We start from the raw sequence: 15,148 nt of genomic DNA, 5'->3' as shown, positions 1-15,148 counted from the left end.
CGACAGGAAAGGGACCAGTACTCTGGGGGGGTGAGGGAGGGATGCATGGCTTTATTTGTTTGTTGGCTTTCATATTAATCCATTGGAACACAGCACAGTTTCCCCTCTTTTCTGGGCATGTGTAAATGTTTTAGAGCCATTAAATGGAAGATGAAATTTTCAATGGATAGCATGTAAAAGTATTAATTGTAAAGACCATTATTTGGTGTCCATGAGGCTGAATCAGCTTAGCCACTCCATTCCCCCATTTGCATACAAAATGCTTTATTTTGGCAATCAATGAAAGTGCTCCACTGTATGTGTGGCTTATCACATGCTTGCAGGAAATGGATTCCTTAGCCATCTCGTTAAATTCTGTTGATGCAGAACAATTTGAAACATGGCACAGGCAGCAATGACATTTAAAGATGCCTCGGCTTAATTATATTTTGCAAACATTTGGGCTGTTTGTCCTCAGGGATAAAGCGCCTCCACTACAAAGTTAACTTGTTAATAATTCAAAATGAATCTCTCTTTTTGTTGAGCACCAATCATTATCTCCTATTAGTGCTGGTTAAGGGCATTCAAGGTGCCTAAAACACACAGGGGAGGCATGCTGCTATTTAATACTTAAAATGAAGTGCATATATGCGACACAATGAACTTTGTAAATTTCAGCAGTAAAAATCAAACCACCTGAGTAACTTGAAATTTTTAACCTCTGGCAGCATGTTGAAACTTGTCTGCTGTTTTTTAGTTGTGATACTTTTCTATGCACACCAAGCAAAGAGGAGTAAACGTGAAGTCACAAAGCACTAATTGTAATCTTCATCACTGCACTAGTCTGCAGATCAACTCCATGTTATGAAACAACTGAAAATTGTGTGTTCTGCAGAGAAATATACAGAAAAAGGGTCACAGATGAAGAGTAAAATCATTGTATTCAAGTGCAACATGAGTCCACATGCAGATGAATGACAAATTAAATAAAAAATAAAAAATGTAAAGTGTCTTAGTGAAACACCACACTACCATTAAGATATTCAAACATGCAGAGTCCCGTCTAACACAAAGGTTTAAAGTCTCCCTAGACTTTGGACCTTTGTGTTCAGCTGGGTTGAGATGTTGTAACCGTGAAGGCCACAACATATAATAAACGTAATTTTTAATTCTCAGAAAAACAGTCAGTTACCCCTTGTGCCATCTGGATGTGGATACTGTCATCATGGAAATAAAGAGACGCTTCATCACCGGATAAAGGTGATAAACTTTGTACTCATGTGTGGCGACCCTTTCCTCTGAAAGGGACAAATGAACTGAAACTGTGCCAGGAAAATGGCACAGCCGTAGGATGCCTTCACCATTGGGGTCAAGGGAACTGCTTTTTTTTTTCTCCTTTCTTTCATCCCAGAAGAGTTTACAAAGAATTTATTCACATTTAATTAGTAGTTTAGCTATTATCATGCTTAAATGGTCTGCATGCTTTCTGACCACAAACAAAGCAAAAGTCCCCTTGGAAGCAGAAACCTGGTCTTGCTCCATTTCTTTGATCCACACCAGGTTTTGATCAACAACTTTCTCAAAAACACAAGCTGTTTTGTCCAATCACAAATTGTAATTGCATAAAATCACCAGTTAATTTACACCACAAAACAGCCAAAGAGAGAGAAATAATTTGTCACCCAAATGCAGAAAGACAACCCTTATGAACAAGAGAAAGGGATGTTAGCTAAACTTAGCAGCTTTAAAAATGCTACTTTGTACAGTGTGCTCTGTAGGCAAAAGTGCTCGAAGCCTCTTCACTATCTCCTTCATCCTGCCATCTAAGAGAGGGTTGACACACAATATATAACATACAGCAATAACAAGACCATTTTAAATATGTTGCAAAATGAACAATTGCCTACTTACTCAAAAGAAATTTAACAGGCACATATTTTGAAAGCTGGTTAATTTACTTTACCAAAATGTTATTACAATTTTGTGCTTTTACTTTGATAAAACAAGACATCTAATGATAGGGCTTTAAGAATTTTTGACGATCATCATTTTTCACACCAGAAATTTTGGCTTGTCATAGCAGGCAAAGCAGAGGTCTAACATTAAAACCAACCTGAGTTTGTCTGAGTTGGTTCCAGAGTCCTGGTATGTGCTAATGAAATGCATTTCACTTGTGCCTTTCCCATTATAATAAGTAAAACTCTCTGCCCTGTTAAAAGTCTATTCACTCATATACATTTTTACATTATATATAAATGGCATACCATGATATCATTGCTATAACATTGCACCTTTGGATTCTGTAGTGCATCGCCTGGTAACCCGCTCTCAGACAAGCCCGGGGATGTCTGAGAGCGAGAGCTACATGTTATCAAAAAATAAATCTAGTATCTAAAAAGGAGCTACTTCAACACCCTCCAACAAAGCACAGTACTGAGTAGTATACAGTAGTGCAAGAAAAGTGTTCCAACTAAAGGTGTAAGCCCAGGATATAGCAGGACATATTAGCAGCTGGTGATGTGTGACCCAAATGTAAACAAATGAATCGACTGAGTGTCGCTAGCTGCACTCATATGACAGAGCAAACAAGAAGACAAGAAAGGTAGAAATATTTTCTCAGGTTTATTGTGTGACAATATTATGCAGTTCCTGAAGAGTTACAAGACTAAGGTACTTCAGTTAGTACAAAGCTAAAGTGTTAAGCAATCGTGTTATACTTTTAATTACAATTTCCAGGAAAAACACTGCCTAGACCACTTTTGTGCTCACATTTGACTTATACCATGTCACTGTTATTGCTCTACTGCTAATTAGAAAAGGATGGAAAATGCCCTTAATTTACTTACAAGCTGGTGCCTGCATGCAAACGGCAAACATCAATAAAACACTGTTCGGTATTTGTTTTTCTTGCTTCATCAGAAATATAGTTATTGCAATTTTCCTGAAATATCATGACATAATTTTAGGTTATATTTAGGTTGCATTGCATGTATGGCTCTCAATAACCATGAGAGCCATACATGCAGATACTATTATTAAAATGTTCTCATGCATGTTAGTAGGTTTTAAAAAAATAAGAGTACAAATCAGCTGTGAATTTGGAAATTATTATTATTTATTCATTATTAATTATTTAGGAAAAAATAATTAAAACAGGGAAAATAAAACTGCAGCTCAGCCCACTGTGTAGTTTAACTAAGATCAAAAATAACAGAGAATACCTTTGTGTTTGTTGAGCAGCAATTAGGCATGGCCCAATCCAGCATTTTCCGGTTCCAATCTGATATCGATACCAATACGCTGTGTGTGTGTGTGTCTGCAGTTATCACGTACCCATCCAGTTTTAAACAAATAATCTGTATCTCACTGTGAGAAGAGACTGATATCCATTCTTTTATGTGCAAGGAAAAATCAAGCTTAACTTAAGCAGTTTTACTAACTTGTGAAAAAAAATGTATATAGTCAATAATAAACATTTACTGAGTTTTAACATTGATTAGAGAACTGGCAAGTGAAAGCAGGCCCACTATAAATATAGTGATATAATAAATAATGCACTGGTGTTATTCATCTAAGTTATTTACACTCGTCTTGCTCTGGATCATTGGAGAGCAAAGTGTTGTCACTTAAAGTCACAGTAGTTTTTTTCTTCCTCCTCACCATAAAATTACACTAAACCAGCATCCTTCTAGCTTTGTGGATAAGGTCCCTGACCAAACATGAAAAGAAATAAGCTAAACGAGCCACAGAGTGAGAGAGAAAGTCTCATTAACATTGGATCTTTTCAGTTTAGACAATTTTATTTATACAGGCGCTTCACACTGTAAGGTAAAACCCCTACAATAATACAGAGAATACCCCAATAATCAGAGGACCCTCTATGAGCAGGCTCTTGGTGACAGTGAGAAGGAAAAACTCCCTTTTAACAGGAAGAAAGCTCCAGCAGAACCCGGCTCAGGGAGAGGAAGTCTGGAGTTGATGGGAGGAAGACAGGACAAGAGGCACACTGTGGAAGAGAGCCAGAGAGTAATAATAACTGATGATTAAATGCAAAGTGGTATATGAACAGACAGAGTGAAAAAGGTGAATGAACCCCCCAAAGGCTAGACTTATTGCACCATAACTGAGGGAGGTTAGAGGGTCATCTTATTCAGCCCTAACTAGAGGCTTTATCAAAAAAAATAAAGTTTTAAGTTAATCTTAAAAGTAGAACGGAAGAGACAACATAGAACTGAACGGAATGGATAAGATCCATCACTAATATCTAATCCATCTTTCTGGGCCTGTGTTCAGCCAATATCTGATCCAAATATCATCTTGGTACATCCCTGATATGTAGTTGACTAAACAGAGCATTTCTGACATGAATACCATATGTTAATGTTATATTTAAGATAAAAAAAAACCCTAACAAACTCATCATTTTCTAACTAGTTAACAGCTTAACCTGAAGACACTGCTTGATTCTGCTCAGCAGCTTTGCTACTCTGCTACATGTGCTGCAGAAAGTGATGAATGTATTGCAAACAATGGATTCAGAGCTGCTTCACTGAACAAGTAAATGCTCAGTAAATGACCTCCAAGGGTCTTCTTCTGCAATATTATACTATTATCCATAGAATAAATCCATATTAAATGACACAACATACTCTATATGCCAAAATCATTATATCTGAAAAAAAAAAAATCAGGCAGTGCTATTTACTCAAAAACCAAATGATGTAGATATAACTGTACCAACACAGAAAAAAAATTAATTACTGCAAACTTATGTGCATTCATCTGGCGTGCATTCATTAGGAAGGACTAACATTCAAATCTCCCAGAGAAAGAAGTTTTCTTCATGCCAGTCCATAAAAGCAACACAAATTTAAATTGCATCCCTTAGTGATATTGTCTGTCCTTCTCATACTAATAAATTAAGGTGTGCAGACTGGCAACCATACAACTAAAAGACAGTCAAGGTCTGGCCCGTATTGTAAAACATGTTTCGACTCCATTAATTCACTTCATTCACTTTTCACAACTGTCTTTGCTCTATGAATATACCGGATTCAAATTTGTAACACTGTGTCCTTCATGACACTCAAAGCCAGGTGCATCCCCATCAATATCAGAAAAAAGAGGAAAAAATTAAACCTTCTCAAAATATATACTGTAGGAGTGCTGTGATTTAATATACTGCCATAAGCCCTTGCTCCTACACTCGACATGCAATTTGGAAATAAATTGACTGATTTAGATAGAGGCCCAGGGAGGAGTGAAAAAAACTGATGTAAACCTGGCTCGCTACTATTGAGTGAGGTGACATTGCGCAACAAATCACTTGCATGAATAGAGAAAGAAAACGATTTCTATTTCTAAAAAGTAATTTTGTTTGGGAAAGGTGTGTTGATTGCCATGTATGTGAATCTATTCCTCACTCGACTCGAGGAGCCTGAACATTTTATAAAAGTCAATGTTATATTTGCTGTTAGCATAATAATCAGAAAGGCCAGACTTTCATCCAAAGAATAACAGAATCTCATTTATTCCAAGTGCATAATAGAAGGCCAACTGCAACAGCCTATCTCCCATTCTTTGTATATCTTGCGCTGCAAGAGCAGAAGTAGTTGACTTTTATAGCAGCAGAGTCCATTGTGTTTTAATTGAACCCAATGAAGAATAATTAAGTAATTAAAGGTTTGATAAGAGAGTGGCACAGTAAACAGATAAAAGACCAGTGCTGGTATTAACAGTGCTGTCAAACTGGGAAGTGAATTGGACATACCTCCAGTATAGCTTCACCAAAAGAAGACAAAGCATCAAAGGCACCACCCAAAATAGGCCAACAGGCTGTATGTCATTTCTTTAAAGAGCTTGTGGCTGTGAATATGCACATGGTCAAAGTTAAAATTTAATACTTCCCAGCTGGATTTTGGGAATGGGAGTGCACTCTGATATTTTCACCACTCTGACATTAGCGGGTTTTATTTTTTGAGTAATTGCACAGCTTGATGTGTACTCAGGGGTTTCCATGAGAACGATGAAAGTCTTATTTCAACAATGCTGCAATTATGGGAAAATATGGAAATACATTTTGAGTCAGTTCACAGCTGAGTTGCCTGGAATAATAGGAATAGAAAACAGAAACAGGGAACAAGGGTGAAAATGGCAAATCGAAACTCAACTGTCTTTAAAATACCAGCCGGTTTATGAGAAAGAATCCTTACAGCTAAAATCCCTAATACCCTCAATGTGTCAAATGCTGAAGCATGGCCACATTACCTTGAAGTAGTTTGTGGTGCCACAATTTCCCAAACAGTGGTATCTGCTTTATTCTACATACAGCAGCCATAATCTCTGTTGGCATCATATGCTGGTTGGCAGTGATAATCTATAATCCATTCATCCAGAGAGGGTACACAAATGCATATTTGTTTCCTAGGATTAAAAGCTTATGGAGGGTGTATGGCATGGCCAATAATGTTCATCCATGCCAGCTATGTCAGAATTTTTAGCTTTGCTGTTGATGCAGGATTCTTTTTTAAGTCACAAGTAGTATCTGAAGTATATGGACACAGAACAGGGACCAAACGGACACAATACTTCAAATCGAAAGAAAATATTTTGTCAGGAAAATATTGCTTTTGGTGACAAATTTAGGGGGATCTGCATAAGTGTTAAGGAAATAGGCAATGCTAACTTAAGCTGCAGTTTGAAGGTCACCAGGCCTTAGTACAAGATAGAAAAGATCTATGACCCTTATTTGACTGAAATGAAACCACACTACACTGCTGAACAAATACGATAGTGAGAACAAAGAAGACAACTGCAAACACCAACTATAGTTTCAACACTGACACTGAAGTAAAGTCAATCCATGTGATGCACTACAGGCTACTACTTAGGCCTTAATGGTCTGCTCTTGAGTGGTAGTAAAAGTACCTTTTCCTGGTGGCTTTTATTAGGAATTTCATTTCAAATATTCTCCTGCTGCGTTGAATAGTTTATATTTCCAGGTCTGATGCTAGTCATTAATCTAATATATAGGTTAGGATATCTGTACCAATGCCGACTGAATAACATAGATTGATAGATACACAGTAGATTCTTACTGCCTTTCTTATCAGTGAGACAGGCCTACTGCAGTAGCTGGAGTTGTTGTCATCATTGGCAGTATAAAAGATGGCTACCATAGCTACCATGACATCAGCCTTTGGTTTCTGAAATGCTGTTTTTCAAGCCCCAAGTTGAGCATTTCCAACAGGTGGGAAAAGAAAGAACAAGAAAAAGGCAGATCTGACTGTGGCTAGTCTTTGGCTAATGACTAGCCAGTGAATGTGCAGTTCCACATCACAGACAAACCTCCATGAGTCCATAAACTCAGCAGGAATGTATGTACAGAAGTCATGAAGTCATTTATCTTTTGACTTCTGTTGGATCTGGAGTCTTTTGGAACCAGAGCTATCACCATCTGATGGCCTTCAGACAGAATGCAGCTTTTTAGGCACTTCCAAAATGGCTTCATTTTTCCAACCTGAAAGCTACGTCCATGTTTGATGTTGTCTTTGATTGTCATCACCCATTGTTTTCCTGTGTTGTAGGTATCCTTCTTGTTCAGCATCGAAGGAAATGCAAAAACACTTATTTTTGCTGTACCTGGAAGAATTGTAGCGTTGGTAAATACACTGCTAATTAAGTACCAAGTATCATCACATTCTCAGAATTTTAGTGCTGTTCACATTCCTAATAATATATCACTAACAGCTAGGTCAACCTAACTTAGATTTGGTCAAAGATTTTCCCCAGAATCATCATTTGCAATCTTGATTCAAAAATTCTGGTAAACAAAACATTCATGACTAAAATGTTTTCACAAGTCCTCAAGTTGCTTCAGTCTATCATTTTAAAAGGAAAAAAAGTGAAATATTTACCAAGAGGCATCCAGGCAGAAGCAAAGCATGATTGCATCACTGAAACTATTGCAAAGCATGTTTACACAGCTGAAAGTAAGAGCCGGTGCACTATTTTATCATCACACTCATGTCAATCTCATCTTGCACAGTCTGAAAGAAATGTTGTATTCTGAGGTTATTTGGTAGACAACTGGTAAATTTTCTTTGAACACCAGTGGACAAGAAACCCATATTGAAATAACTTGCTTTCTTTACCCAATCAAACGATGGCTTGTTACATATATATATATATATGTATATAAATATATAAAAGCTGTATTAAACTTGTTGAATGTGAAGAGCATCATCTCAAAGATAAAACGGATAACCTTGCATCGCAAACAAGCTGTAGGCCAAACAATGCTTCAATCTGTACCGCACTTACAGCTAGAAAATAAATAAATAAATATCTATGTAGTGTAGCTAAAGGTTCACAGGCACAGATTCCTCTGGGTTACCAAGGAACAGACAGGACACCCATTTTTAAACACCTCTTAATAGCTTTTTAATTAGCAATTGGCTCCTTGCCAGCCGCAATTGCCACCACATATTCGTCAAACTTGGGGAGGCAATCTTTCACACTACCTCCCCAAGAGATGTGCTGGCTATATGGATCTATAACACACAAAAATCAATTCTCATTGTAATTCTAATCAATTGTATCCCCGGTAAAGAGATTCAAGAATTTGTAAGGGGCAGCTTTGTAAGTGTTTACCCCAACAATTAAAAAGCAGTGGAAACAGCAGCATCCCCATTTTTATAAAGGTAATGCTTAAATCTTGAACATAACCTTGCCTTTTTCTGTCTTTTTTAATCTTGTCTTGTCCTGTCTAAATATGCCATGTTTTCCTCAGTATACGATCACACTGTGTGGGAGTAAATCAACATGTAAGTAACACATTTCCATTTTCATTAGAAATGACAAATACTGTATTTCAGTGCAATTTTTACCCTGCTTCAGTTCAATATTGAGCCATCCACTTCTGAATGTCTCCGAGATGGTTATGATGACAGTCAAACCCCTGTGGGTTTTTAGAATTGCATAATAGGTGGAGCTGCATAACATCTGCATAATAAAAAGTACTGACAATAAGTCTATGCAATGGCCTAAATTTGGAACAGAGAACTGAAATTGGCACAGAAAAGCTTCCTATGCCCTCAACACCCTGACCCTAAATGTTTTTAGAGCAAGTGACATGTCCAACAATAGTTAAAAGGACTGCATGATTAGCAGTGCAGAATACATTACTGAGGTCAACAAATCAGATCAAAACCTGTGCCGGAATCAAATTACTTTAAGCATGTTGCTCTTCTCCATTTGGTGAAGACAAAATTCTGAATAAATTAACTAAAACCATTATTTTCATTTTGCAATAAGTGATCTGCAATAAATGAAGTATGACAGGAAACTGAAACTCATCAGAGTTCTAAGATATTAACCCATTTTTCCATGCTAGAAATCAAAATGTTCACTGCTTCCTTCAACAGAAAGAGACATGGGGGCCTGGTGCACAACTGAGCAAGATGACAAGAACATGAGAGGCTCTAGTTTGAGAAAAAGTTGCTTCCAAGAGCCTCAACTGGCGCCTTTATCAAATGTTACCATTAAAAAAAAAAAAACAACACAGTCTCAACGTCAACAGTCAAGAGGTGACTCCTGAGTGGTGTAACAAGATTAATGGGTTACCACAGTATCTAGACCTACAGCCAGTTTTCAATGTCATGAAGGTGGCTTTTCTTTAACCTGGTTACATCACTATGGTAACTTCTCCTGAAGAGCTTATCGTCAGGGTTTTATTGAAAACTTTTATAAAATGTGCCATATTAAAATGACTTAAACAAGCTTCTGATCATTTTTTCCCACAGATACAGACTGACAGAATGCGTTACATATGTAAACCTGTTGAGCAGTAGGTTAGTTTTACAATGAATGAAGCCAGGCAGAAAAGTTACAGCAGCACAAATTGCCTGGGTTACATCGATCCTGGGACGAATGTGCGTTAATATGCATAAATGTTTTTATGCATGTCCCCATTTTACACTGCTGAGATCTAAATAAATGCACACAGATTAGAAAACTGACTAATTTTTATTAATACGTTCAATTAAGGAAATTAATTTCACTTTTATTTGGCCAAAAATAAAGTTTATGTCAATATCAGACCTGAATGCAGTTCTTTAATATCATGTTTAAAATGATCAAATTTCAATGCAAACAGCTCTAATGTGTAACTGTCACCTGAAAAAAAGACAGAGCAGTAAGAGTGCATTGAGTGCTAAAAAAATACATTAATACGTGAACATTTTTTGCTGCATTTCTCAGTTGCCTTATTTGCAAGTATGTTTATCTCATTTTGTCAAGCACCTTGTTTTTCATGAGCCCACATACATACTGAAGCAGGAAACGTGGGTTAACAAAGAAAGCTGTTAACCACTGACGTGATACCTAAAATCAGCCCAACTAGCGTGAATAAATATGCTGAATTTGCTTCATAGCACGCCCCACAGGATGTGTCAGAGAGAAATTAAGACAAGCAAAAGAACACACACAATGGGAAGACTGGAAAACCAAAACGTCAGGGACACAGGAGCTCATCCAGGTCACAATCCAGCATTATTCACAGATTACTGCCCATAAAACAATAACACGACCTTGACCTTGAGCACAGTGTGGGTGAAGACCTATTAGGTGATCAGTCTGTGCAAGTTTCACTAAAATCTGGTGAGTAGTGATTCGTGTGAAATGTGGAAAGACTCCCCATGGCATAAGCTCATCAGACGTTCACCTGGATAAGCTAAAAAAAAGTGATGTTGCTAGAATAATATAAGTCTGAGGTGTTTGGGTCAGAAAGAAAAACATGTGTGAAACAAATGAAAAGATGCGGGAGGAGGTCATGACACCATCTTTCAAGGAAAAAATGTGATGGTTTCAGGGTGCTTTGGTGTTGCTGAAATGGAAGATTAGTACGGGATAAAGGGATCTCCAGCAAGGACAGCTACTGGTCTGGTTTTCAACACCATGCTATGCCATGTGGACGATGTTTGATGGAGCCAACTTCCTCCTACAAAAGGGCCCAAAGCAAATCTCAAAAGTATGCAAGAGCTAATTAGAGGAGGCACAGTCAGTTGGTATATGAATGTGTGGCCAGTGCCTTCACTAGATCTTAATTCTATTAAGCTGTTGTAGGTACAGTCTAACCACATTTTAAGAAAGAAGTACCCATAAAGCCACTCCTAGTGTGAGATACTTCAAAGAGACAAAGTCGAATGTCTCCTGATTACTTCAAACAACAGACAGAGAGAGGGCTATGCAGGTCCACAAGGCTGACCGATGCCTTATTTGACAGACTAAGTTATTATTTTGACTAAACTTTCCATTCAATTTGCAGCTCATTTGAGGAATAAAAGTAAGAGACTTAAAAAAAAACTTGAAAAAGGTGAATTAAACTTTTGGGTATTAGTGTATACCATAAATCATTTATTTGGCCCCTGAAGGGATTAACACATTGATCACCATCTTAAAAAAAAACAAAAAAACCCTTTAAACTCTTGATCAAGCATTCTGTGAAAGATGGGAGTGGGATCATCTCCGCAATGGTCTTCGCTAATAAGTCCCATAGGTCCCTCCTACACTACTTGACCTTTGTCCACGTCCATTCAGTATTTATTCCAACACTCTTTGCACTCTGCAGCCTTGTGCTATTTGATTCTTGTTAACATAAACAGTTTGACTTCTGTGTGGATCTTATAGAGTGATATTGTTTCTGCATATTTTCTCTTTTTAACCCTTATTAACAAGGTTAGCCATCTGTTTTACAAAGTCGACCTATTCTTCTATGCACACACCGCGTACAATAATATCATCAGTCGGCTTTGTTGTCCTTGTTTTCAGCTGTGTGTGTCATTCCATCTTCTGAAAAAAAAAGGTCCTGAAACTGTGTGTAAATGCATTAACAATACGAAAACATCCAAATCAACTCAAATTTATAACTAAACATGCAGCTCACACAACAGTATTCAGATAGCTGCACATATATTTGGTTTTCAGACACTTTCTTGTCCTCTGTATATTTAATCTGAATTGCGCCACGACTCAGATGTATGTGTGAGCTAGGACTTTAGATGTTGAGACCAAAGTGTACTGCCACACAGGAAGTCAAACTAAATGAGCAGTTATGTGTCATTCCAGGATTATTAATGACAAGCAAGGGCAAATGCCGGTGGAGAAAATAAGGAGATTATGACCAAAAGCATGCCATGCTATTTGTCAAACATGGTGCTGTTATTGTTATAACTTGGACAAGTAGGGGAGCTGGCAGACCAGCGCCTATTGATGATTTTAACTAATTAAGAAAGCGATAATATGAATATAGAGGTACACAGGAGTATTCTGTTGAGCCAAACTCAGCTAGACAAACAACAAAGCTTATCAGGCTAAAAAGGTGGAACATCCCCACTTGGTCCAATCAACTGCAAGATTTCGATCAAATTGGGTGCCTTAAACTTGCTGAAGATCTGAATAAGACAGAGGGACTCCATGACAAGCTAGAGCTGACAACGGCTGGTCTGAACATCACCCCTGAGCATACGCAGTGTTGGGCGATGTCTGTGGGATACAGACGGGTACTGACTAATGACGCAGACATAAAGTCCACACCAGAACATCGATGGTGTAGTAGCTTATCCAGTACATAATTCTTCAGAATTCACAGCTTATTGCCCATAAAAAGAAGACCTATTAGCTAACGACTGTGTGCAAATTTTAACTAACATCTGCCATAGAAGGAGCAAGGACTCTTTTGAAAATGGAAAAGTGCCCATAAAAAACAACAAATGTGACCCTGACCTTGTGCAGATTTCAGGTGATGACCCACTGGGCGTAAGTTTGAATAAATTTTGACCAATACTGTAGGATGAGTGACAATTCTTATGAACTGCAGACAGATGGACAGCAGGACAACTCACCAAGGCATAAGCTGATTGGTGCCTTGACCAGATGAGCTAAAAATGAAATTGCATTTTTCTTTACTTCATGGTAATTGCCTAGCAACTTTTAAAGCTCTGAACTTGGAGCAACATGTAATGAAAGGATATGTCTTTTACACAAATACTCACCCAAACCTAAACCTCAATTAAAGCCTTTAATTGAGACTAAATGTGCTTAAATACAGAACCTACAAATAAGAAACTGTCAAAATACTTCTGACGCAGTGACTTCAAGAGCTAAACTGGTAAAATCGCAGTATGAAGTAAACCTAAAGCCAAAAATTGTTGAAAAATATTCATAAGCCAGTGTAGCTGATCATTGGCTAATAATCAGTCCTGCTTTTTTCAAATTTACAATCTTAAACCCAACAGACTGAAAGACTGAGACTAAAATACCCCCACCCCTTCTACCCCACAATAAAGCAGCTCTATCACTATTAGAGTATAATATCACAGGATCTAATTAGAATACTGTGTGCCTCCTTGTGCTTTGTTTACTGTCATGTGAGTCATTAATGTTCAGTTTGTACTCGGTTGATGATGCTCTTTGTTTTATTTTTAGTTTGTGCTGCGCACTGCGGACAATTAAGTTCCCAATAATATAATTCATTAAAGGCATATAAAACAAAGCTATAATAAAAATGCAATGATTACAAGGTTTCGATTAACACGGTCCTAACAGGGTTCCCAGTGGTGAAGCGATGCCCTGCTAGAGTCGACTAAACTGCAGGAGCACACGAGCTGAACCATCTGCACTGAGCTGCAAATGTGGTAAACCTGCACATGGACTTAGCGGGTGAAAAAAAATCAATTTTGATAAATCCTCCTTAGTCACTACAAAATTACAAGACAAATCTGTTGAACAACATAATTATATATCATATGACAGTTGGGAGTCTGATCTCCTGTCTTACACATACCATACCTTTGTACCTGAGCCTACACTGCCATCTGCTGCTTTATGATTTAAAAACACACCAGAGGCCCTGCAGAGTGGGTGGGGTGATAGGTCATGTGTTGCATTCAAGTTCTATTGTAAAAACCTAACCTTCAAATTATTTATATATTAAATTCTTAAAGGACTAGCACCTCCTTTATTTACTACATTCGTATTTCGGAAAAACGACTTGGAGAGATTAAAAAGATCAGGAATGAGATGAGACGTTTGTTTTTTAAATGAAGAAAATATCCTTTAGCCGGCTTCCCAGTTCTGGAGAATCCTTCCTTTGACTCATTGCCCGATGACCTCCCCTGTACCCTTAATCTAGAGGTTTTACACATCAGGATATATCAATGAAGATGTGGTTTGACGGTCATTAGAACAGGTTTTTTTAGGGTAGCCCTGAAAGTAAGCTGTACACACAGAGATCACCCTCCCTGAGTTCTGATGTATACCCAATCATATTGGCCTGGAATGAGGCCTAAAGTGTAACAAAACCACTCAGATCAGAAAAGAGAAACAAGGGTTACTGCTAGTAGATGTCCGAGGGTAAAAGAGGTTTTGTATGCTCCTCAAAGGGAACGAGCAGTTTCATTTACTTCAGTTTAAAATACAAATTTGTTTATCAAATGGCAAGAAATAACAGGTGTGCTTACCTGCAGAGTCACCCCTAAAGACCCATGTTAAGCCAAGAAAAACCCTGCAATGTAAATGTTCCCCCTTTTGTTTTTATTATTTTTGCATTAAAAATAATGCTTGTACAATATTCTTGTTCAACAGTATCTACTATTTGCTGTTTGTATCATAAGTGTATTTTTCTTTGCATAGTACTTGCTCTGTTCTCTTGAGCTTCTTATCCTTGTTTCGCTTGGTTTCTCCAGTAATGGCTCTAAATGTTGTTCTTTTACGTTTTATTGCTTTTAATGGCTGATTTAACATCTGGAACATTCAAAGTAATGTTGATAAATGATGTGAGTTGTCTCGGGAAAAAAAGACCAAACAAATAAAACTAATGTTTGTAAGTTTTGCATTTAAAGCTTTCATTAGGAAATAATTATTCAATATTGTAATAAATTGCATTTGGCGCTTTGCATATCAGGGGTGTAAACTCTTGTTGTGGTGTGGTTTTATTTCTTTGTTTTTATTCAAGTCTTTACTTTTAATGGAATAAGGCACAGTTATTGAAAAATAGAGGGCAGCCAAGTGAAGTAAACATACCGATTCAGTGTCATTTGCCGCAGTGTAACACCATGACATGAATTTACTAGATCAATATCGATGATCAAGCGTGGCGCACCTGCAAAAC

Source organism: Pelmatolapia mariae, linkage group LG1 (genome assembly GCF_036321145.2).
Source record: "Pelmatolapia mariae isolate MD_Pm_ZW linkage group LG1, Pm_UMD_F_2, whole genome shotgun sequence".
Classification (NCBI taxonomy): Eukaryota; Metazoa; Chordata; class Actinopteri; order Cichliformes; family Cichlidae; genus Pelmatolapia; species Pelmatolapia mariae.
Note: the sequence above shows the minus strand (reverse complement) of the source record.